The 25481-nt window shown below is 41.4% G+C and overlaps 1 protein-coding gene and 1 long non-coding RNA gene across 24 annotated transcripts in view; one reads left to right on the forward strand and one right to left on the reverse strand.

Moving 5' to 3' along the window:
* Positions 1 to 8516: 8516 nt before the first annotated feature.
* LOC120407743 lies at positions 8517 to 20751 on the reverse strand. Of its 2 annotated transcripts, XR_005600229.1 has the most exons (5): positions 20636 to 20751; positions 15950 to 16003; positions 14976 to 15052; positions 10221 to 10344; positions 8517 to 9439 (listed from the first exon to the last, which is right to left on the reverse strand). It is a non-coding gene; the product is annotated as an uncharacterized LOC120407743 (long non-coding RNA). The 2 variants fall into 2 exon arrangements; XR_005600228.1 differs by lacking the exons at positions 8517 to 9439; positions 10221 to 10344 and adding an exon at positions 10460 to 11118.
* Positions 20668 to 25481, forward strand: part of CSNK1G3 (casein kinase 1 gamma 3) — a 158982-nt gene continuing 154168 nt past the window's right edge. For 14 of the 22 annotated variants that reach the window (XR_005600224.1, XR_005600223.1, XR_005600225.1 and 11 more), the window contains exon 1: positions 20746 to 20807. The gene's annotated coding sequence lies outside the window, so the exon portion shown is untranslated. The other 8 variants (XM_039543722.1, XM_039543728.1, XM_039543721.1 and 5 more) reach the window with 6 other exon arrangements.

The following is a 25481-nucleotide window of genomic DNA, read 5'->3' on the forward strand; positions in this document are numbered from 1 at the left end:
TGATAGAGGGCTTGAGTGAAGATGCAGCTGCAGGGGTGATCTTCACTATCTCCCTATCTCTATCACTATCTTCACTAAAGAGTCTCCAACATTTTTCACAGGAGTTACTCCTGGAAGATATCTCCCTGCTGCGGGTCACTAGGGAAGAGCAGGAGCTCTTCTACAGCAATGTGGATTCCGCCCTGGACCCTATGCAGGTTGCCTGTGTGCAGCAATGGTCCCCCCACCCCTCATGGCACAGTAGTGTGCATGCATTAGCCTGACTGGGACAAGGACCACAGTGGCTCTCCCTATAAACCTGTGCAGGCACATTGCCCACGCTCTGGCTCAAACTTCTGAGGAGATTACTGCAGCTGATTACCGCGACGTGATAGACCACATCAATGGGCATGCATGCAGCCCTAACCCCCCTTCCTCTCCAGAAACATTTCCACCCAGAAAATAAAAGCAGCTTACCGGTAACCCGCTGCTCTGGTTGTCCTTCTGCAACTGCTGGCTGCTGCGATTAGGTACTTTCCTCCTGGCTTGAGAAGAGCTCCTGGCTGCATGCCTCCTGGGACTCTGGGGTGTCTTCCCCCATCCCAGTAGCTTCACTCGCGTTTTCCTCCCCGCCCCGCCGCCTCCGCCTCCTGTCCCCCACCCTGCTCAGAAGTGTCCATCATGGTCCTGGGATTGGCAGTGGGGTCACCCCCAAGTATCGTGTCTATCTCCCTGTAAAAACGGCAGGTCGTGGGGGCAGCTCTGGATCGGCGGTTTCCCTCACGGGCTTTGTAATAGGCACTCCGCAGCTCTTTTACTTTAACCCTGCATTGCAGCGCGTCCCGATCATGGCCCCTATCCAGCATGGACCTTGATACCTGCTCAAAGATATCGTAATTCCTATGGCTGGAGCACAGCTGGGACTGCACAGCTTCCTCACCGCAAACACTAATGAGGTCCTGCAATTCGCCAGTGCTCCATGCTGGGGCTCGTTTGCCGCGTGGAGGCATGGTCACCTGTAAAGATTAACTGATTGCACTCCACACCTGGCTGCAGCAAACAGGAAGGAGATTTTTAAATTTCCCGGGGCATTTAAAGGGCGGGTCACCTGAGGCCAGAGCAGTAGAGTGCAAACTGATGAGTAGAGTGGCTGAACAGGAATTCTGGGATAACTCCTTATTCCCTGGAGAACAATTAAAGTGCTGGTGAGTGTCCACACCTGATGAGCAGTGCTGGATCACCAGCGCTGCATTCCTTATACCCCAACCCGAATGGGTTTTTAGCCAGCGCTGCAAGCAGGGACTTGCAGCGCTGGTTGTGCCCTGCAAGTGTGGATGGGGTGTAATTGCAGCGCTGGAAAGCCTCCACCAGTGCTGCAACTTGTAAGTGTAGCCAAGCCCTTAGATATTTAACTAAAGCAATACTGTTATTGATTTAATATTTTTACCAATTTTGCTACATACCTGGACTGCACATAATGTTTTCCTCTGAAACTAAGTGCTGTATATATAGCCTGAGACCCATGTACAAATTGCTGTGAAACAGTTCATATATAATTTATCATCTAATCTATTATCTAATGAACTAGTCCCTACTAGTCTAGTTAATTAGGTGGCTTTGCAACCTCAAAAATTATTTCAGAATTTAGAAAAGAAATTTACAGACACATTGATAGTAACTAAATGGATTATGTGATTGGTGGGACCAGGGTGGAATACAGACTGGCCTACTGGGGTTCCTCACCCTCTCTCTGGCCCAATTTGGTCAGGACATCCTTCAGCATTAGGCTGACAAAGGCCCAGGGTCCCAAGAGATGGTAGGGGTAGTAACCATGATGGTGCAGCTTGCTTCAGTAGCCTACATCTGTTCTTCTATCTCCTCTGCCTCTGCATCTCTTTCTTTAACGAAAATGGAAATGATGGGTGGAATCACCCATCTCCTCATTATGTTGTCCACAATTAGGCCTAACAGTTGACACACCAATTTAGGTTAATTAATTTCTGGTTTCACATTTTCTGTTACCAAGCATAGTCCTGGAATTATATCAGTAGATCCTTTTTAATTTAAATTAATTCAGTCTCTTTGCTCATTTTCTTGCACCTTTTTAATTAGTGAGAATAACTTGGCTTATTTTTCACCAGCATTGGTTATTATAGGTTATTGTAACATTGTCACAGAGTGCTGTTTACAGGGACCCAGTTCCCTGGTTGCTGAGATCAAAAAGAGTACTGGGCATAGTTAGAGTAGGAGGGAATGTGGTAATCTCATTGGGTTAAGAAGCTGAGTGGGGATTGCTTGCATTTGTAGGGAGTCCAATGAGCTAATTAGCTCACTAGTTAAATAGCTCAGAGGAAAAAGCAAGCCATATAAAAGGCTGGGCCAAGGAGCAGGAATGAGGTCCCCTCTATCTGCTGCTTCCCTCCTGTTGTACCAGGAGCATAAGGCAAGAAATAATAATAATAATAATAATAATAAATAATATTGATTCTTGGTTAATGTACCCTGCTAGAGTGTGTGCTAGGGTGATGAGACAGCAAGTTTGAAAAATCAGAGGGAGTAATAGGTGCCTACATAAGACAAAGCCCCAAATATTGAGACTGTCCCTATAAAATCAGGACATCTGGTCACCCTAGTGTGTGCTGTTAAATCACCATGATGGCTTACCTCCCAGGGCTGAAGAGGGAACCTGCTTACAAACATCTTATGACTTTCACATACTTTTTACATTTGAGCTCACAATCAGAATACATTTTTAGGCCCAATTATCACAACACACCTTTAAGGCATTTTGTCAGGCATATAAATACTGTTACTTCAGCAAAAGGTTTAGATAGAAGGGTATTTCTGGAGAGGGAAGATTGGGTTGAACCAGGAACTGAGGGGACTTGAAAAGATTCTGAGCTAAGAAAGGGTTGGACTGGCAGGATTGAATAAAGGGGGAAACTGAGGCAGTTGGTGAATGATGTATTGGTGAAATGGTAGCATACATGGAAGGGAGACAGAGAGATGATAGGGTGAAAACTAGATTGACAAGACAGAGACTAGAAGAGAACAGTAAAGGGGTCACAGAGCAATAAATACTGTTTCCTCCCACACTGCCCTTTAGTGAGACATGTCCCAGTTTTTTTTTCATTCTGAGGAGAAAAAAAGAAGCAGCCCTTTTCCATTCCACTTCACCACTAACATCCTTCATCCCCCATCAACATGTTCCCCATGATACCCCAGCCAGTATGTCAATTTTTCACTTCATACAATTTTCACAAAAGGGGAGCTCTGGTTCATGCAGCACTGCTACTTATTTTGGGCAAAAGCCCCTCCCCTCTTTGTTTAAATGGAACTGACTGCCCATGATATCTAATGTGTTGCTCTTTAATGCTCAATATCCAAGCTTCAGCAATTTCAATTCTTGCTATCTAAGAAGTAAAGCTGATAGGAATTGTATATACTGGCTTGGACTAATCACCTACTTAAATAGTAATATTGTGTTTACATGAAGATTCCAGTAACCAGCATCCTAACAAGTTTTCCATCCTAACAGTTTGGTAGTTATTGATCTGATTCTGAAAAATGTCTGTCCTACTCATCTTTGAAATTGGTGGCAGAATTCCAATGAGTATATACTTATTTACATATTACATTTTCATAGTTGCTCCCTGGTCCAGGAAGCAAAGAGCATGCTTTCATCACTAGTACACTGATATTTGTCATTTTTTATTACATTCCCCTTTGCAACCTTTAATGTTGTACCTTCCCTCTTCACTGATTTCTTGCTTATATAATAATAAGGAACCATTTTGAATCTACTAAGATGCACAGACCTGCATGGCAGAGCTGTAGCAGCAATAAATGTAAATATTAAAAAAGCATCACTGCAGGTGCATTATCTCCTTTAATTAGAGATTTATAATTTTTGTGTGTGAGATAAGACTGTGTCTTCATGGCTTTTTTATTAATAAATTATAAACAATATCTTAATCTGGTCTAGGAATTTTAAAAAGTTTATTTTTAGCACCCTTAAATGAACAGGGAGGCAGATGAAGTATTTTTTAAATGCAGGTGACCTTGTAGAAATCACCTGTCATATGCAGTTAAACTATAAGGAAAAATTATGATGACTCCAGGCTGATTTTATTGTAGCTCTGTACGCCAGACACATTTGACATGGATATTAGATTTGGAGGGAAGAGAACACTCTTAACTCTACTGCTGTCATCTCTTATTTATGATAACTAATCTGCTAGCTGTAGGAATAAAAGCTGGATGCAGCCTCTTCAAAAATCATTATTCACAGGGGTAGGATAGTTGTGGTAACTGGGCACATCCTGGCTCTGTGCCAGCTTTGTCTTACATCCAGTGAAAATGGCATTGGTAGATCTTATCTCTTCAAAATTGAAACATATCAAATACATTTAGTTCTCTGCATAGTTTGTTAGGAAGCAATAGGACTCTTGTTCCAGAAGAATAAAGGTATTTTTATCACGTGGGAGGTAAAAATAAGTCATGCAAGAAGGATTTCTGCATTAATAATAGGGCACAACAATAATAATAATAGTAAATGTAAAGGTGGAGCACTCTTGCTTCTATTTCTCTTGTATATACAGAATCTCAGTTGGCTATTCTGATTTTTAAATCTTTTTAAATGTCAAGCAATTTTTAACTTCCCTAGTAGTATATTTAAAAAGACTGTTAGAATCCTTCTTGTGATCTTGCTGGGATTCAGGAGGAGGACCAGGCAACCCAATAGACGTGTTGCTCTGTTCTAAACACCAGTTGTCAGCTGGAAGTAGGAAAAATCAGCTGGAAATTTACAGCTGAATTTTCCACTCAGTTGTTTTTTACAATAATTTATCAATAAGAAAAACTCTAGGAAATCAGTGTATAAGTATACTATGCCATCGGTGCCTCTCAGTAATTCATAATCTGTGCAATAAACCACAGGAATGTATCATTAATATGAAAATGAATGGTATAGTCAAGTGGTCTGAAACAGAAGTGTCTACACTCTATTCTCCTCTTTGATGCAGATTCCTTCTGTAGCCATGGGTTGCATCACATACCAACACATTTTCAAAATTGGCTTATTTTGGGGGGGCTCATTTTTTGGGCCCCCAATTTCAGACACTTTGTCTTTCATTTTTCAGAGGTGTGCACCCACAGCTCTCACTGAGCTCATTGGGAGTTGTAGGCGCTCGGCCTATAAGGCCAAGGCATCTCAAGTTTGGCACCCAAAAACTGAGGCACCCAAAAATTAGATCCTGCTTGTGAAAATGTGTGCTTTAACCTGTCTGCTTCCGACCAGCTTTAAAATGGAGATAATAAAAATATTTATTTACCTGCCACCTGGGGATGTTAGTGTTTATAAAGCAATTTGAAGATGTGATGAGTATTATTTTTATTATATTGGTTTGGAATTGTATTTTTTTGCTTGCATGGGACAGTCTTCATGGAGCTCTTATGGTGATTTACATATCTTATGCCATCCTCCGTCATGCTGTGACCACCATCTTACTGGATGGATCTCTTCCCAGGTGAAAGAGACTGGTCATCAAGCTTGAGCTGGAATTGGGAGTTGAAGTCATTCTAGCACCTCCGAATGGGCTCTCAGCATCCTGTAGAATTGGCCCCATAGCAAGGACAAAGGACTAAGAACCTGAATCCAGCTCCCACTGAAATCAATAGGAGTCTTTCCGTTGTAGTCATAGAATCATAGAATATTAGGGTTTGAAGAGACCTCAGGAGGTCATCTAGTCCAATCCTCTGCTGAAAGCAGGACAAACACCAACTAAATCCCAGCCAAGGCTTTGTCAAGCCAGGCCTTAAACCTCTAAGGATGGAGATTCCACCACCTCCCTAGGTAACCCATTCCAGTGCTTCACCACCCTCTTAGTGAAATAGTGTTTCCTAATATCCAACCTAGATCTCCCCCACTGCAACTTGGGACCATTGCTTCTTGTTCTGTCTTCTGTCACCACTGAGAACAGCCTAGCTCCATCCTCTTTGGAACCCCCCTTCAGGTAATTGAAAGCTGCTATCAAATCCCCTCTCATTCTTCTCTTTTGCAGACTAAATAACCCCAGTTCCCTCAGCCTCTCCTTGTAAGTCGTGTGCCCCAGCCCCCTTATCATTTTCATTGCCCTCCGCTGGACTCTCTCCAATTTGTCGACATTCCTTCTGTAGTGGGGGGACCAAAACTGGACACAATACTCCAGGTGTGGCCTCACCAATGCCGAATAGAGGGGAATAATCACTTCCCTCGATCTGCTGGCAATGCTCCTACTAATACAGCCCAATATGACATTGGCCTTCTTGGCAACAAGGGCACACTGCCAACTCATATTCAGCTTCTCATCCACGGTAATCCCCCGGTCCTTTTCTGCAGAACTTCTGCTTAGCCAGTTGGTCCCCAGCCTGTAGTGGTGCATGGGGTCTTCCATCCTAAGTGCAGGACTCTGCATTTGTCCTTGTTGAACCTCATCAGATTTCTTTTGGCCCAATCCTCCAATTTGTCTAGGTCACTCTGGACCCTATTCCTATCCTCCAGCTTATCTACCTCTCCCACCAGCTTAGTGTCATCTGCAAACTTGCTGAGGGTGCAATTAATCCCATCATCCCGATCATTAATAAAAATGTTGAACAAAACCAGCCCTAGGACTGACCCGATTGCCACGAATTTTAAAAAATAATGGCCAATGGCTCTGCAATCACATAAGCCAACTCACTCAGCACCCTTGCATGCATTAGATCGGGACTAATGGACTTGTGCATGTCCAGCTTTTCTAAATAGTCCTTAACCCAGGGGTTCTCAAACTGGGGGTCGGGACCCCTCAGGGGGTGATGAAGTTATTACATGGGGGATCATGAACTGTCAGCCTCCACCCTAAACCCCGCTTTGGCACCTGCATTTATAATGATGTTAAATATATAAAAAAGTGTTTTTAATTTATAAGGGGGGTTGCACTTAGAGGCTTGCTATTTGAAAGGGGTCACCAGTACAAAAGTTTGAGAACCACTGCCTTAACCTGTTCTTTCCCCACTGAAGGCTGCTCACCTACTCCCATGCTGTGTTGCCCAGTGCAGCAGTCTGGGAACTGCCCTTGTCTGTGAAGTAATAAAAATACCATAATGATACATAATTAATAATAAATAGTGTATAATCATGTCATAAAAACAAATTTTATTTCCAAGATCAATGCTTTTATAATTTATGCTCAGGTAAAGGAAAAAATCCCTGGAAATATTCATTTGGGGGGGGGTGTTTCGCAAGACTTGACATTTTAGTGAAAGGGGTTCACAGGTTGTTAAAGTTTGGGAACCACTTGATGGGCAAGATCTCCTGAGAGGCTAATCTGAGGGGGCAAGGAGTCCAGGAGAGCTGTCTGTATTTTAAAGAAGCCTTACTGCTCTAGCAATATTTTGCTAGAGTAGTCATCTGTCCAAATTTTCACTTCTTTTAAGCTTCCTTTTTGAGTTTAAGCTCACTGAAGATTTCATGGTTAAGCCAAGCTGGTCACCTGCCATATTTGCTGCTATTTCTGCACTTCAGGATAGTTTGTTCCTGCGTCCTCAGTATTTTTATTACATTATGAAAACCGTAACACTCTTTCAAAATCTCACTTTTATAGCTTGTATCTCTTTGAATAAGCCTGTTTATAAGACAAGGCTCCTATGTTTCATCCAGGAGTGTCAGATGTGAAACAGCATGAAGGTATTTAAGAAGCCAACTCAAAGAATTCCTCGTAAACAAGCATTAAGGTCTCGAGCAGTCCAGGCAAACAACACATGTTACAAGAAAGCTTAAACTTGTTCTTCATAATAATTTTAAAAACAATACTAGCTGCCTATTTAATTTTAAAAACAGCAAAAAATATCCACCTCCCTTTCCATTTCTTATAAGGAGTCTTGAAGTTTAAATCTCCTCAGTGTGATAGATATGCTTGCTTTGATCTGCTTAGCTCTTGGAAGTCCAGGGGCTCCGGGCTGCTGGCCCTGTGCTGAATAAAATTGGCATAATTTCTCCTTCCATTTAGTCAGAAAAATGGGTGCTTAACACACCCATTAGCTTTAACCAGGTCTGTGATTGTCTGTAGATCAAAAACCTGCTTGATGGCTGCCACTAACATCTTCCAGTATAAGAATATTTACCTATTTCACAATTCCTAGCCTTTCATCAAGTAAAGTTCTACTCTGAATTAAATATATTAAAAGTATATAATGGAATTCCATGTTTTTTCATTTTCTTCAATAGTGAGCCTGCTCAGTTTAGAAGTTAATTTATAATTTATAGGTGTTACTATCTGTCTGTTGGGTGGTTCCTACTGGATTCTGGGTCAAATAGCCAGGGAGCATATAGCAAAAATGCAAAAAAATAAAATAATAATAATAATGTAGATAACTTATAAAAATAGGGAGAGAACTTAATGAGTGAAAGTAAAATTAGATAAACCAGTATTTTTCATAAATCATTTATCAGCTTAGAAGGAGAACTCAGAATATTAAGATGGAAAAAGAGATTGTCCAGTTCTTATCTTTTCACATGGTAAAGAATATATTTGTAAACAGTATTCTTTAATTATGACAATGTTGGATATATGGACTTCAGTTTTGTAAAATTTGGCACACAAGTTAACTCCACTTGTTCTAATTACTGAACTTATAGTGTTTAAACAAAGCATTTAAATGACAGGTAAATGAGTTTACTAAGAAAGTGGTACAAAATACAACAGTAATCTATTTCAGAATGGATAATAAACTGAAAGAGGAAAAGACTTCATAATTTCCCCTAATACTTATAGTTCCAGTTGTTAGTTTTGTCAGGTGAAAAAGATAAGACAAATATCCAGTGGAATAGCTAAGAATTTTGTTTCTGGACTCTTAATGTAAATGGATTATAGGTAGAGTATTATTCAAAGTATGTAAACTTTTATATATTAACAGATGCTATCAAAATAAATGAGAAATCTTTTGCCTTCGAAATGGAAGAGAGAGAATGGAATGAAATAATATATATTAGGAGCAGTGCACTGCCTGCAACTTGCTGGAAACACCATATACACTTTTACAGAGTCTAAGTACATGACTGCAAGGCGGTGGCCCGTGAAATTAGTGTCACACAAGTAGCACTGGAGAAAGTGCAGTGAGAATGCCCCAAAAGATAGAACTACTGGTAGAAAATGTTACTAAAAGTATAGTTGGATTAAAAAATATTAAGTTCTTTCTGGAGCAGTTAATCTTTTGGAATAGACAATACTGAAATGGCACCTAAAGAACCACAGTAATTGTAAGGATGTTACTTCTAGCTGGGAATCATGCTATATAAAGAAAGTGGAAATCTCCTTCTTTTAGTGATTTGTTATGCAGCCTGGGGAGGAAATGGAGTTTTGGACTTACTCATTTCAAAAACTAAAAAACTTTGAAGACGTGTCCTCCTCTCTTAAATTGCATGGTAGAACATGCTTATGCTCTGTGGAAAAACAGAAGAGAAAAATAAACATCTGACCAATTTAAATGCAGTAGTTTGAAAAGAGTAAATCATTTGTGTGTCAAGTGTCAGAATACATTGGAGAATTCTTCAGTTGTTGGTTTCATAATCTACAATACCAATAATGGATATTAGAGAGATTTCCTATTTTATTATGTAAACTTCACAATATTCTATTTAAATACTTTATTTGACAAAAGTATGGGTAATATGGCAAAAAATGTACATTAGTTTATGTTGAATATAGCTTGTAAATATGTATTAACCTGATTTGTATAAGAGCTGGTCCAACTTCAATAAAAAGCTACTTTTACTTTCCTCTGCAGCATGGGTCACTTGAAGATTTAAACTAGGGTAAATGGTGGATTCTCTAAAACTTGCGGTCTTTAAATCATTATTTGAGCACTTCAGTAATGCAGAGGCTATGGGTCTATTAAAAGAGTGGGTGGGTGAGATTCTGTGGCCTGCAATGTGCAGGAGGTCAGACTAGATGATCATGATGGTCCCTTCTGACCTTGAAGTCTGAGTCTAATGAATCTTTGTTGGACTCTGCAACTCCATTGGATAAATAATGGAGTAGCTCTGAAATGTGGAGTAGGACTGTTTTGTATAAAGGCCAAGGGCCTGATTATCACAGATGCTGAGTGCTTGCAGCTTCTGCTGACTTCGATGGAAGTTGGTTTTGCTCAATAACCTTTATATCTTTTTGATATTTCTTAAGGTAGGATTCCAATGAATACAAAGGAATTATAATAAATCGTACCAAATTAACTTTCTGAGCAGAATGGGGAGTTCATCCATGGAAATTCACTAAAGGGAGAACTCTCTCTTCTTCAGATGAAAATAGAATGCATGCAGTGATTCCTCCAGGCAGCAATGTATTAGTCCTGAGAAAGCCAAGGGGGAAAAATAGTATAGGCATACATTAGCTACCACTATTCCTATGCTTCATTTGATCACATAGGACTAAAATCCTTCCTCATTTATACCTAGGTGGCCTTATGGAACAAAGTGAAATTTTGTCCATAGTTGCAGAGGGAACTTTTAGACAATGTTTATTAAAATAACTAAACTCCTAAAAGAGAAAAATCTGTATTGATTTTTCTATAAATTCACATATAGCAACCAATTTGTGAAAGCTCACAACACTCATCTATCTTTTTTCCAATTTGTTATATAGCAGCTGTCACCATTTATAGATTACAACTCAAGGTTTTTCATGGAGAAACAATTCATAAGTATGTCCTTGGCCTTGGCACAGTGCTCATTGTCCCCTGTGCTTAGCATTATACTGAAAATATTATGATCTTCCTTATTGTGAATGAAGGAGAATATACATCTGGGTTCTGTGGAAATATCCTTCACTGAAAAACATCATCCTTAAATGTTGTGACAAATTTAAATAGCAGCAGCAACAGCACAGAATACACAAACTTTAAAAAGCAGAAGGTTTTATGGAATTAACCTCATTCTCTTTATTTAAGGGAGCAGAAAAATTATAATCTCATGCTCTCTCTTGCAATCTAAGAGACTCCTGTTGCTTGGCTGGAATGAGACCTTTCCTGCAAAGTCCTGGGTTGAAGAGTTTCCATGATTCTAGACTGGATAGGCCCTGAGTCTTCGTGTAACATGCTTCCTGAAATCATCTTGAACATTCATGTCTGAAAGTGATAGATTTCTTTAGATCCTTTGGGTTGGCATTTCTTTTAGACTAAATGTAAGTAGACCAAATAAACTTAGACCTATTCTAACTTGTATGGAAGAAGGAAGGAATGTTAAAGAAGCTCCTGGTAATTACTAGAGTAGATATCAACTGACTTTAATTATGTTAATTCTTCTCTTTGAAGGCAGGCTGGCAGCAGGACTCACTCTTGGGGCTAGATTCCATCCTGATTTACAGCCTGGGAAACAGAAGAAGCTCCCTAAGAAGACTTCAAAAATGAGTATAATAGTATAATTACAGTTGGATGAGTAAATCAGGGGAACCCTGAATCTGAATATACTCTGAATTAGACAGTAGTATTGCAAACCTATTAGAACAAGATTTATCTCATTATGGATGTAACTTCCCCCCCTCCCCTTTATCCTCAGTGCAGAGACAGAGTATAGTCCTATGTTTGCACAATGCCTAGCACATTGTGGCTTGGAGCCTCTGAATGCTACTACAATACAAAAAATTAATCACAACATATTCTTGATCATGCTAAATGAAAAAATAATCAGTAGTTCAGAGGAAGAATTCTGTTGTGATATTCTTAGCAATCCAGTTCAATAGTGTTCTCCCTAAACCCATTTTTCTCAAATTTCCCTCCTGTTGTATTTGACAAAGAGCTCCTAGCCATATTCAGCACACCTTAGCATTATGTAGGGTGACCAGATGTCCCGATTTTATAGGGACAGTCCTGATTTTTTGATCTCTTTCTTATATAGGCTCCTATTATCCCCCACCCGCTGTCCTGATTTTTCACACTTGCTGTCTGGTCACCCTAGCATTATGGAACATTTTGCTCCATCCCTCGGCTGGGGAACCTTTACTGGGAGCAGAGAGAAGGCAGGTAGAGGTGGGAGTAGAAGAAAGCCAATGGGATTTCCTCTGGAAAACATTTGAAGCCATCATCTGCCATATGGGAAAGAGCAAGAGCACTTAAGGGGTTGATATGAGTGAGGGGGAGGTGCCTACATGAAGGAGCTGAAAAAGTGTAAGGTTTTTGTTTTTTTCCTGAACTTCCCTGTCAGTGCCTGGCTGTTCATATTACCTATATGGGGAATGATTAGGAGATCCTGTGGGTGGATTCTTTGAGGAATAGCAGTGGAAAGAATGGTTGGATAATGTGAAGTTTGGCATGTAAGACAGTTGCTCTGTTAATATACTTTTGTGGTGCTCTTCACATACTCCTTCTCTGTAGTAGAATCCAAGCTTGGTTAGTGGTCACTGCAGTTGATTTAATCAATAGGGAAACAAGAGGTGGGTGGGGGAGGAGAATTCCAAGATCCAGGGTAATGGAGTGAATGGTTAACTTAACATCCTCCTTCCAGGGGAGAGGAGAGAAATAATACAATACACAGTTTGATCTACAAAGCTTGAATTCTTCTTCTTTGACGTAAGCAGAAAGATCAACAGCATACCTTGTGATGAGTCAGCAAAACCAGGAAGGAACAAAGCTGTAACTTGAATAATGGCTGTTATAAAGGCAAATGGAAATACTGCAGAGTAGCCTGAAATACCTTGTATTCCTGATCATAAACCATGTATGTATCTATTACATCAAGCAGGTGACAAGAGTATGAATATATGCAAAGGTGCAATGTGAAAATCTATATAAATATTAGATTGTTTAATTTTCTGTTATAAATGTTTCTTTATATTAGATGTTTAATGCATTTTGCAGTCAGATTAATAGAGACTCTTCCAAAAAGCAGTATTGAAATATAAAATATTTAACAATTATATTTTAACATCTGAACAAAGTACAAAAGCTAAGATACTTTATAACCCTCTGGCAACTGCAGCTGAAGACTCCCCAGTGCAAAACAATGAATAATGAAACTTAGCAGTTGAAGGTCCTGGTGGAGAATTACACTTCTGGTGCTTGTCAACTTTGTGATAAAACACTTCATAAAATAAAATCTTTGCAAAATTAAGGGACTTGTTATACTGACAAACTGCCATATTACTGTATGCACAAGATATTTTCAAAACATTGAAAAGCCATGAAGGCAATAATCGGAAGACTGGGATTTAACTCTTGAAGCACTTTGCTTCACTTTGATAAGCATGCATAAATGTTGTTCAGTGTTATGAAAATCAAGCAATGACATCTTCTCTATTTTACGTACTCGATGTATGGTATGTCTGTGTGTTCTTAATGACTTAGGGTGTAGACACATTCTACATGGAGCAGTGATCCACTTCTTCCATTGTAATCAGTAAACAGTTTCATTCACTTTTATGCCACAAACCACTGATTTATTTTTTTATACCAGATTAAGACAAGTGAAGAACTATACAACTTCGCCACTCTGTCTCCTGTTCCTTTACTGACTGACACCTGACTGCATTCTAGAATTACAGGTTTTACTGTATTACTGATTAAGTGAACTATTGGGCCAAAATAAAGAGTAGTGAAATACCTTGCATTTTTGTTAGAAATCTACAGCTCTTACCTGCAAAACTCAGATTTATGAAAGTTGAGTTCAACAACCTGTTCAGAAAAGCAGTGTGTAGATAACAATACCTACAGTAACTCTGTAAGAATTTGTTCATGTATGATTGGGAATTGATAAAGAATTTGAGGAAAGATTCTGCCCAATAAACTCCGAATCGGACTGAAGCAAGACCTTTATTTGCTCATGACAGAACTAGTTCCTTTCTTCTCAACAGAACTTTATTTTATTTGAGGGACTGGGGTGGATACCTGCTGGTCAACCCAAAGGTTGACCAATTCCCCATAAGTCTATAGTTACAAGTTTGTCTTGGACAGAACTCTGACTGTATAGCCATTGCAGCTGTACATATGCACCCTTGAAGTACTGAGCTGTTTTGATGAAATTGTATTTTTCAGCTGTAAAACTTTTTGTACACAACACTCTTCAACCAGCTCTACTTCTTCTGTGACTCCAGAGTCCCCATCTGAGGTGGTGAGGAAGGAAACCTTTGGATTTCATGGAAAAAAGCCATTCCAAGGAAGAATCTCTGCTCAACAAGGTAATAGGGGAAGATTCCCCATGCATATGAATGAATGAGACTCAGTGGCATTGAGGTTAGCTTCACACACTCGCCTTCTACAGAGTAGTCAGTATGTTTCACAATTGAGAATTTTGTACCAAGATGGGAAGAAATGATGTGATTTTTCTCTCTCAAAGGGAGAAGTCTGTGTCATCCTCAGCACCAATGCTGCCTTAGTGCTGTCTGGAGTTAAACTGTTGGAGCTCCAGAGGAATGGCAATGTCCCTTTACTCCACAGCACTAAGAGGGTGTCTAGTGGGACTGAGTCACTCTGATGCTTAGCCTAACTAGACTCCTCCTCCTGACCTTTTTCATCCAATGTCTTACTGGATCTCATTCACCGCTGTTCCCCTACTGGTAATTCTGAGGGTCAGTCAGGTGGAATTGCTTAAAGGCCTTACTTAATCAGGAAGGAATGAAGTATAGATTCTGTCCCCTTGAACTCTTGCGGTGCTCTGTTTTGCACCACCTTCATCTCCCCAGTAGCTCAGTCTCGCTAAAGCAGAGCTCTAGAAATGTTTGTAGTAGATATTTGTATTGCACAAAAGATGCTATTTCAATCCAGTTAACTTTCTGGCCATCCTTCAGTACCAACTGGCAATGCCTTTTGGAACTAAGACCAAAATAACAAACTTAAAATGAAACTGAAAAATAGAATATAACTGACCACACAACTACTCGAAATCTACACTAAATTAACTAAAAAACATTGAGAACATGGAAGGGGGAAATAACAAGAATAAAGTGAAATCTATAAAAAAATAGCTGGAAGAAGCTAGAGCTGGGTTTTACCTTTGATGGCTAAAACTGAGGGGCAGGCCCTGTTGTGGTGATGGAGGTCTACAAATTTACCCAAATTGTTAGTTCAACTGTAAAAAAGAAGAAAAAATTCATAAGATGTTATACATTGTTGTGACCAGTATTGATTGTACTGACTTCCTTTCCCCCCCCCCCCCCAAAATGAAGACAGACTGAATTAGTCCAAGTGAAAAGGCCTACTGATGCAACTCAGGCTTGGTCTACACTGGGGGGTGGGGTGGGGTGGGGGGGCGGGAAATCGACCTAAGATACACAACTTCAGCTACGAGAATAGCATAGCTGAAGTCGACGTATCTTAGATCGAGTTAGAATCACTTACTTCGCGTCCTCGCGGCACGGGATGACAGCTGCAGCTCCCCTGTCGACTTTGCTTCCACCTCTCATCGAGCTGGAGTTCAGCAGTCCGACAGGAGAGCGATCGGGGATCAATTTATCGTGTCTACACTACACACGATAAATGAATCCCCAATAGATAGATCACGTCTGTCGGATTGGCGGGTAGTGTAGATATACCCTTAGAGACTATTAGGATAATGCCTGGTAAACAGAAAAAGTGTTGAACCAGAAATCTGTGAACCAAAATTGGTGTGTTGGATTTGATGGCTAATTCGTGGACAAAATAATGATGGTAGGGGGTTATTAAGCTGTCTGGAGTGGCTCACAGGCATAAGTACTATCCTCAGGGCAGACTGTTAGGAAGCAGGGCATAAACTCCATATGGGTTATGAGCTCTGTATTTAGATTTCCCCAACCAAGTACAAAGCATGAACTCGGGCATTCTAACAGCCTAACCATGGAGTCAGACAGTCTCTTTAGGTACTCCGATCTATTTAGTCACCCAAGTAAGCCTACCCTTGTGATAGATGGTCCCTTACTCCAAAAATCACAATACTCTAGGTTACTCCCAGTCCCAAAGAATCAGTCACTTGCCCCAGAACAGTTATTACCATCTGAGATTCTGTCACACCATGGGGTTTTTGTGTTGGAAAAACTCTTTCCAGCTAAAGAGAGAGGGAACAAAGGATGTTTAGTAAGGCTTTAATTTTAATACTCTACATTTCAAATGCTTTAATTGTTTTTCCTATTTGCTTATCTTTCATAAAAGATTAAAAGGATTTCTAATGGGGTGGCTGCCATGGTGCTAAGCAGGCTGAGGTCTCTGTCACTAAAGCCTGGACCTTGTTTAATGTTGGACAGTGACTGGACTATGCTGACATCTTTGGCCAATTTATGCTATCTAAAGTAATACAGCAAGCACCAGCTCCTTGCATACCCTCACATTTGAACACTTCTCCTGTATTTCTAAAGTTTTCTGGTGAACATGGGGAATACTCGTGTGTTCCACTACACTATATGGTTTTGTGCAAGCAATAAGATGTGACAGCTGCCCCTATCCTATTTACATGTTCTATCTAATCCTTTATGCATTTCTTAAAACTCAATTTTATAATACCAATATATATATGCAAACATTCAAAACAATTACTATACTTTCTACCTTCAGGTGAGGGGCACAGCAGATGCAAGGAGTTTATTTGATTTTTCCTTCCTTTGTTTCTCTAAAGTCATGAAGGTCAAGGTGTTGAAACAGGTATTAGTTACCTCACCTGCTCAAAGCTCCATCCTCCTACCTGGGCCGGTGTGGGGGAGGGATGGAATAAGAAAAGGGCCAAGAGCAAAATTGTTTCATCTGCACAGGTGTGATCTCATTATAGTGTTTATAAAACAGAGCCTAAAGGCTTCAACCAGGACAGGGGATTTGTTTTGCCATGTTTGCTGTACAAATGTAAAGTAAGGAGTAGTCTATGACAAGAAGAGCTTGCAGTTAAAACACAAGACAATGTATGTGTTGGAAAGGGAGACATTTGCTTCACTCACCTTACTTGTGTATATCACTATTTCTATGTTTCGGTTTAGGCAGTATTTTAATATCAATGTGTACATACACTTAATGTGTTATGGGATGAGGGCAGGGTGGGATTAAATCTTAGGTAAGAAAGAACGGGACAAGGAATACTGAGGGGCAGAGAGGAGGTTGGCAGGGAGCATAGAGGAATTGATGGTGGAGAGTGGGAATGGTGGCAGAAGGGACTATGACATAGGAGGATAGAGCAAACACTAAAGGTGAAAGAAAGTATACAGTAAACTGCAGAAGGCCCCTGACAGCAGGACCTGATGGTATCAGGGTGCTGGACTGAGATGATACAAAGGTGTGATGCTTCTGATAGAGGAACCTTAGAAGTGGCCCATAAATTAAACACTCCATGGACCAATGAAATGTACACAGAAGGCCATCTGCAAGAGGCAAATGCCCCCATGTAAAGCAGCTAATTTTACATATATACCTTTCCAGCTTCTGCTGCCCAACTGGGGAAGGCACTATGTGTCAGTCCTAATACTGAGGACACAAATAAATTACTGATGCAGGAAAAATTAAAAGGAGAGGATTCCTTCCTTCCTGAAGTGTAAATACCTCTATAACCTGCTTAATGAGTTTCAATTTCTGATCTAAATTTTCAAGAGTAGAAGTGAAGGGTCCCCTATTATCAAATCCTATGATCAAAACTAATTACTCAGAGCTCACAACACCACAAGTCTGGTTTAAAAAGGAGACAACACATCCTCCTTTCCCCCTAAAAAACCCACAAAAACACAAAAAAACCCAACACACCACCACCCCTCAGTGGACCAGACAACTAGCACTCTAGGTGAACAATAGTGTAAAAGAAATAGAGACAAAGACAAAGACATCCTTTAAAAACTGAAGCAAAATCCTATTGAAGAAAATAGGAGCATAAACTCTGGCAAGTCAAGTGTAAAAGTATAACTAAGCAGGCCCAAAAAAGAATTTGAAGACCAACTAGCAAAAGACATAGGCAAACAGATTTTTTTTTTAATACAGTAGGAGCAGGAAACCTACCAACCAATCAGTGGGGCTGATTCAAGAAAGACACATCTGTTGTGGAGAAGCTAAAATTCTTTGCAGCAATCTTCACTGCAGAGGATGTGAGGGAGATTCCCACACCTGAGCCATTTTTTAGGTGAGAAATCTGAGGAATTGTCCCAGATTGAGGTGTCAGTAGAGGTGGTTTTGATAAATTATACAGGAATAAGTCACCTGGACAAGATGATATTCTCCCAAGAGTTCTGAAGGCACTCAAATTGCAAATTAACTGTGGTAAGTAGCTTATCACTTAAATCAGTTTCTGTACGAAGTGACTGGAGGATTGCTTCTTTAATGCCAATTTTTAAAAAAGGCTCCAGAAGCAATCCTGGCAATTACAGGCTGGTATACCTAACTTCAGAACCAGGCAAATTGGTTTGAAATTAGGAACAGAATTATCAGACACATAGATGAACACAATTTGTTGGGGAAAAGTCAACACTTTGGTAAAGGGAAATCATGCCTCACCTATGTATTAGAATGCTTTGAGAGGGGCTCAACAAATTTGTGGACAAGGGTGATCCAATAGATATAGTGTATGTGGATTTTCGGAAGGCCTTTGACAAGGTCCTTCTCCAAAGGCTTTTAAGCAAAATAAGCCATCATGGCATAAGAGGGAAGGTCCTCTCATGGATCAGTAAATGGTTTAAAAAAAATAGGAAACAAAGTGTAGGAATAAATGATCAGTTTTCACAATGCAGAGACCTAAATAAAAGGGTCCCCTAAGGATCTATCCTGGGATTGGTGCTGTTCAACATATTGATAAACAATCTGAAAAAGGGGGCAAACAATGAGGTGGTAAAGTCTATAAACAATACAAAATTACTTAAGACCGTTAAGTCCAAAACTGACCATGAAGACTTACAAAGGGAGTTCACAAAACTGGGTGACTAGCAACAAAATGGCAGATGAAATTCAATGTTGATAAATGCAAAGTAATGCACATTGGAAAGCAATCCTCGCTATACATACAAAATGAAGGGGTCAAAATTCAGTGTTATCACTCAACAAAGAGATCTTGAAGTTAGTGTGGCTAGTTCTCTGAAAACCTCTTCTCAATTGCAGCAGCATTAAAAAAACTTAAATGTTAGGAATCATTAGGAAAAGGATAGATAAGACTGAAAATATCATGCATTATATAAATCGATGGTAGGCCAACACATTGAATACTGTGTGCAATTCTGATCACTGATCTCAAATAAGATATGATAGAATTGGAAAAAGTACTGAGAGGGGCAACTAAAATGATGGGGGGGGGGGGAGATGGAACAGCTTCCTGTGGAAGAAAGATTACAAAGACTTTGCATTGTTCAGCTTAGAGAAGAGATGACTAAGGGGAATATAATAGAGGCCTATAAAATCATTAATTATATGGAGAAAGTGGATAGGGAAGTGTTACTTTCACTGTCACATAACACAGGGGGTCACATAATGAAATTAATAGCAGATTAAACCAACACAAGGAAGTACTTGACACAACACACAGTCAGCCTGTGGAACTGGTGGCACAGAAATGTTGTGAAGGCCAAAAGTTTAACTGGGTTCAAAAAAAGAAGTAGGTAAATTCAGGGAGAATACATAGGTGCATCAATAGCTAATAACCAAGATAGCTAGAGAAACAATCCTATGCCCCTGGGTGTCCCTAAACCTGACTTCGAGAAGCTGGGACTGGATGACAGGGGATGGCTCACTTGCTAATAGCCCTTTTTTGGTCATTCCCTGTGAGGCTTCAGACACTGACCCAAGTCAAAGAGCAGCTACTGACCCAAAGGCCTATTGGGCAGACCTGACATGGCTGTTCTGCCACACCCCAATGGGACTGTTTATTTTCCTTTAGGGGGTCCCATTACCAGACTGATCTTCGTAACCCACTGGCTGGAACCGCAGGTTTTTCAGAGGCCACCTCGCTGCGAATCTCTTGCGGGTAGGGTAACCAGATGTCCCATTTTTTGGGTCTTTCTCTTATCTAGGCGCCTATTACCCCCATCCCAATTTTTCACACTTGCTGTCCGGTCACCCCAGGAGGTGCCGGGACTGCAGCGGGAGGCGGGTGTCCGCAGCCTGCCTCTCCCGGCAGCAGAGAGCGGGAACGACGCGCTCTCGCCAGAGGGGCCTCCCCGCAAGGTGTGAGCAGCGCAACCTGCCGCTGAGCGGCCGCGCCGAGGAACGGGGGAAGAGCGCCGCTTACACTACAGACCCCACGTTTTGTTGAAACGATTGAGGCTGCGATCACGCGAGTCACCCAACGCTTCTTATTGGCTTGTTCCCAGTTCCACCGGTCTCTTCGCTGATTGGCTGAGAGGCCTGTCGCTCTCTATTGGAAAAGGGAGTCTTGGAAAAGGGGTGGCTCCCGAGACCGTGGTTTCCCTCCTTTCTCCAATCACATTTCCTCTCCTTCCTCGTGTCATTCAGGCCCCGCCCACCTGCGAGTGTGGCCTCATGTGCCCCCACCCTTTTCCTTCCCTTCGCCCCGCCCCCTGCTTTCCTTCGGCCCGTTCCTGCGGTGGAGTCCGCGCCCCGCCCCTCCTCCCCGTCTCGCTTAGCCCCGCCTCCTGTGGCTGGTGGGGGGCGGGGCGGGAAGGGGCGTGCGCTGTGTGTGTGTCGCGGCAGCCGCTCCTGCCGAGGCGGTTTCCGCCGCCGTTTCCCTCTGACTCGGAACCCCTCTCGGGCTGCGCCTTCCTCCTCTGACCCCATTTTTTCCGCTCGCACCGCAGGCGGGGAGGGCGCCGGGCAGGATCCGAAGGGGTCAGCGCGCTGGGGGCACTCGCCGCCTTCCGGACAGCCCCAGCGAGCGCTCCGGAGCCGGCTCCTCTCCGCCCCCTGCAGCGGCGGCGGCGTCTCCTGCCCCAGGTGCCCGGGAGGTAACTGCCCTCTGCTCCGGGGTGTGACTCGCATCCCGGCCGGCGCCGCTCCCCCTTCCCCGGCTGAGAGCCTGGCGGCCGCGGGGCTCGCAGGGGAGCGGGGCGTGTGGGCTAAGCAGCGAGCGGAGGGCTGCGGTCGGGGGACTCGCCCGGTGTCTGACGTGAGGCGCTTGCTTGGAAACAAGCTCGGCGTGGGCAGCACCTCGGCGGGGCGGATGGAGGCTGCGGACGAGGAGGTCGCTGGGGCCGGGTGGAGAGCGCGTATTGTGTGGCGGGGGGCGTGCGTATGCGGGCCGGGGCGCTGGGAGGTTGCCTGGCTTCTTGGGTAGGAGGGAGTAGGGCATGATCGTCTGGTTGTGACTCAACAGGCACCCCCAGTGTGTTGCTGCGTTGTGTTTGTGTGTGTGCGCTCGTCTGGGGGACGTGCTTGTTTGCTCCTTTTACACGAGAGTGGAAATGACACCGAGACACATCTGTCCTTGTGGAGGAGGCGTGTGGGAGGGGGAATCTGGGCTTGACTCCCCGAGCCAGGAGGGAATCGAGCGTCTAATCTCATTCATGAAGGGACACGGCTCAACAGACCAGAATACAGATTTAAGGCGCTGGGGAAAGAATATTGCTATTGTTGCTGGCACTGCCGTGTGTTGTGCGTAACCCTTCCCAGCTTCGGGTGGTCAGACCTTACTACTTCTTTTGCTTTGTTTACTGTTTGCTGCAAAAGTCATTCTAAATCATCTAAATAATGCTTCTCCAATGACTTATTTTTTCTTTTCATTACGTTAATCATTCCTTGCATACTACTGATAACTAATATCCAAGAAATGATCTGTTTTTGTGGGAAATAGGTCAATATTTTCTGTCTGTAGAACTGTGTTAAGTACATTCTATTAGGTTGTTGAGTAAAGCGAGTCCAAGTGAGCTAGTGTTGATGTTTTAAAAAGTTCCGATTAACTTTAGTAAACAGGGGTTCTGTCAACTTGATTTTTTTTTTAACTCACTGATTTAAAAATAAATAAATAATTGAATTTCTAAGTGACCACCTTTTAAATGACCAAGAAAGCAGAATACATCAGATCTTGAGTACTGCTTTAATGCTTTGAATTCTGTGTTCAAAAATATTTGTCTTGGGAGTCAGTGTTTTTTGGGCTGGACCAAGATGAAAACACTCATGGGTAGTCAAGTTTCTACTTGACCTGCCTGATCCTGAAGAATTGCAGGTCATGTTTTTGATGACAACTTAACACTTCTCCCACAAAATACACTTACCTTTGAAAGTGCCAGTCCAATGATCTACTTGCTACAATACTAATTTGACTCATTGTGATCATGTTTCACTATCTATTAGATTGTCCCATAATAACTTTTTGCAGGAGTAATGTGGTTACTGTTTTTTTTCTAATCTTGCCAGTACAAGGTACCAAAACATAAAAAAATTCTCAAGTGCATATTGGGGAAACTTGCATTTGTAAACATAAGATTGTTGCCATACCCATTTTTTAAAAATAGCTGCATTAAGTAATCCCGGGAATATTTGTAACCGACTTGTAATATCTAGGTGTTCTGGGGTCAAATTGTTTTATCTGTATTTCTTTAAAAAAAACAACAGAAGCTCAAAATTTGTTTTGACGAATCATATCCTGGTTTAAAAAAACGCTTAAGTCTTGAGCCATACAGCATTAGTGTGTGTTTATTAGGATCCAGGTGTATTAAGGGTAGACCATCTAGGTTGAAGAGTGAAGTGGAGGTAGTTGCTGCTTACTAAATTTTCCAGATGTATCAAATTACAGAAATAATCATGCTAAAAAACAGTATACTGATCAGTTGCAACATTTAATAATTTTAAATGTCTGCCTCTAGTGGGGTTGCTGTAGTGTTCAATGGGGAAAAAAAGTTGTAGCACAGTGTAGTTCATTCCCACTTAAAGGACCTTTTTAAAACTTCTCAAAAAAAAAAAAGATAAGCTATTTCTTATCAGTTAGCTTTGATTTTTTAAAAACTGTTATTTTGAAATGAGATATAACTGCAATACTTGCATTGTAAGAGTGACCACAAACCATGTGAAGAAAAAAATTTACATGATGAAACTCAAAGTTAGCAATGAATCTGGGAGTCTTGCATGTTAATAGTTACTGTATATACACGTTCATTAGCCTGTTCGTTTATAAGCCGACCCCACAAAATTGATAGGTAAAAATAGCAAAAACTGTATGACCCTTTCATAAGCCGACCCTATATTTCAGGGGTTGGAAAACTTTGGCTCCCGGCCCGTCAGGGTAAGCCGCTGGTGGGTTGGGACGTTTTGTTTATTTGAAGCACCTGCAGGCATGGAGTCCCTCAGCTCCCTGTGGCTGTGGTTTGCCGTTCCCAGCCAATGGGAGCTGTACCACTTCCAGCAGTTCCCATTGGCTGGGAACGGCGAACCGCGGAGACAGGGAGCTGAGGGGCTCCATGCCTGCAGGCGCTCCAGGTAAACAAAATGACAATGTATTAGATCAGGGATTGGCAACCTTTGGCCCGCGGCCCACTGGGGTGAGCACCCAGGCGGGCCAGGCCGGTTTGTTTACCTGTCACGTCCGCAGGTTCAGCTGATTGTGGCTCCCACTGGCTGCGGTTTGCCACTCCAGGCCAGTGTGGGTGGCGGGAAGCGGCATGGGCTGAGGGATGTGCTGGCCACTGCTTCCCGCTGCTCCCATTGGCCTGGAGCGGCGAACCGCAGCCAGTGGGAGCTGCGATCAGCCGAACCTGCAGACGCGGCAGGTAAACAAACTGGCCCGGGCCGCCAGAGTGCTTACCCTGGTGGGCCGCGGGCCAAAGGTTGCCGATCCCTGTACTAGATATTCAATTCAATGATTCCATGGAGTTTAAAATCATCAAATGTTGGTGTAGACCCGTTTATAAGCTGACCCCCGCTCTTTGATGCGTCACTTTTACCAAAAATATTCAGCTTATGAACGAGAATATACGGTACATTGCTGGGAAACCACAAATGTACACCACAAGAGCAAGCAAAAGTGAGAGGTGCACTGATGGCAATCTATAATTCATTCAGTCTAAGGTGTCTATTTGTGTATCTTTCACGGTCTGGTATTGATTTACTTGTGATTTTAGAGAGATATGCAGTTGCCTTTCCCCAAATTATTAAATGTGAAAAATTGAGGCAAATATTCAGCTAATTACCACATGTTTATATTTGTAGCATGTGTGTAAATGGATTGGTAGCTTAAGTAAACATATATTCATATTTTCTCCTTCAGTTAAAATAAATGGCTCTATTAAATCTTAGTTCTGTGGAAATAGGATAGTCAGAAAGCAGTCTGGAAAGATGGGCTTGTGGTTTAAAGTACAGAGCTAGTAGGCAGAATATATGGGTTCTACATTGGTCTGAACCAGCTTCAGTGCCTCTGTTTCCTCATTTGGAAAATGGAAACACCAATCTCTGACAACAATACTGCAACAATCTTAGTTCCTCTTTGTTATAGAAGCTCAAAATGCTTTACACCATCAGTTCAGCGTTCTCCAGTCAATTGACAAATGCTTTAATAGTGAATAGTAAAATACTGTGAGCTGAGTACTCAAAAACACAGATGAGCCAGATTTTTTTGGCTCATCTGTTTTGTATCTTTATAATGGTAGATGTAGTAGTGTATTGGTATCCGCAAAGTAAATGGATAAATATTTTGCACAAAAAAACCTTTAACGGGGTATTGAATTTTGATATGCATAAAATCTATTAATTTACCTAATTAATTCTTTTACCACATCAGATGAACAACATTTTATCTCTTTATGTATTGAATTTATTTTTAAACAAGTCTTCACTATAATTACACATTTTTTTGCAAACTTATTCCTTTACCAGGTATTTTTAAAAAGGATGCCACTGTATATATGTGCTTAGAGTATACATATTATATATCTTGAGAATGTTAAATTTAATAATACAAGAAATTGAGAAGTAGCATCATAGTTACCAGTGGGCAATGGAAGTCATCTTCAATATAAAGTACAGTAGAACCTCAGAGTTACTAACACTAGTTATGAACTGACCTGTCAACCACACACCTCATTTGGAACTGGAAATATGCAGTCAAGCAGCAGCAGAGACTCCTACCTCCCCCTCCCCCCAAAAAGCAAGTACAGTACCGTGTTAAATGTAAACTAATAAAAAAGGGAAATTAAAAAAAAAATTGACAAGGCAAGGAAACTTTCTGTGATTTTCATTTAAATTAAGAAGGTTAAAAGCAGCATTTTTCTTCTACATAGTAAAGTTTCAAAGCTGTATTAAGTCAATGCTCAGTTGTAAACTTTTGAAAGAACAAGCATAACATTTTGTTCAGAGTTATGCACAACCTTCGTTTCTGTGGTGTTCATAACTTGATACTTTCCAGATCTAGCTGCTATTTGATGTATATAAATGTCTATCTTCAATATTGTACCTTAAAAAAAACACACATGCATTTAGCCACTGATGCTCCTAGTGTTCTTTTGCTGCCCTGTGTTTAGGAGATAGCCTTCATTGTAAAAGAATAGAAACAAAAGGAAGCCTTATAAAAGCAGATGAATAATGGGTCAGAGAATTGTCTTTACATGAACCTGTGCATCAGCTGGTAGTAGCACAGTGAGCTTTATGGCATAGATTGCAGGGAGGATATTTAAACATTGTAACTGTGTTGT

Source organism: Mauremys reevesii, linkage group 6 (assembly GCF_016161935.1).
Source record: "Mauremys reevesii isolate NIE-2019 linkage group 6, ASM1616193v1, whole genome shotgun sequence".
NCBI lineage: Eukaryota > Metazoa > Chordata > Testudines > Geoemydidae > Mauremys > Mauremys reevesii.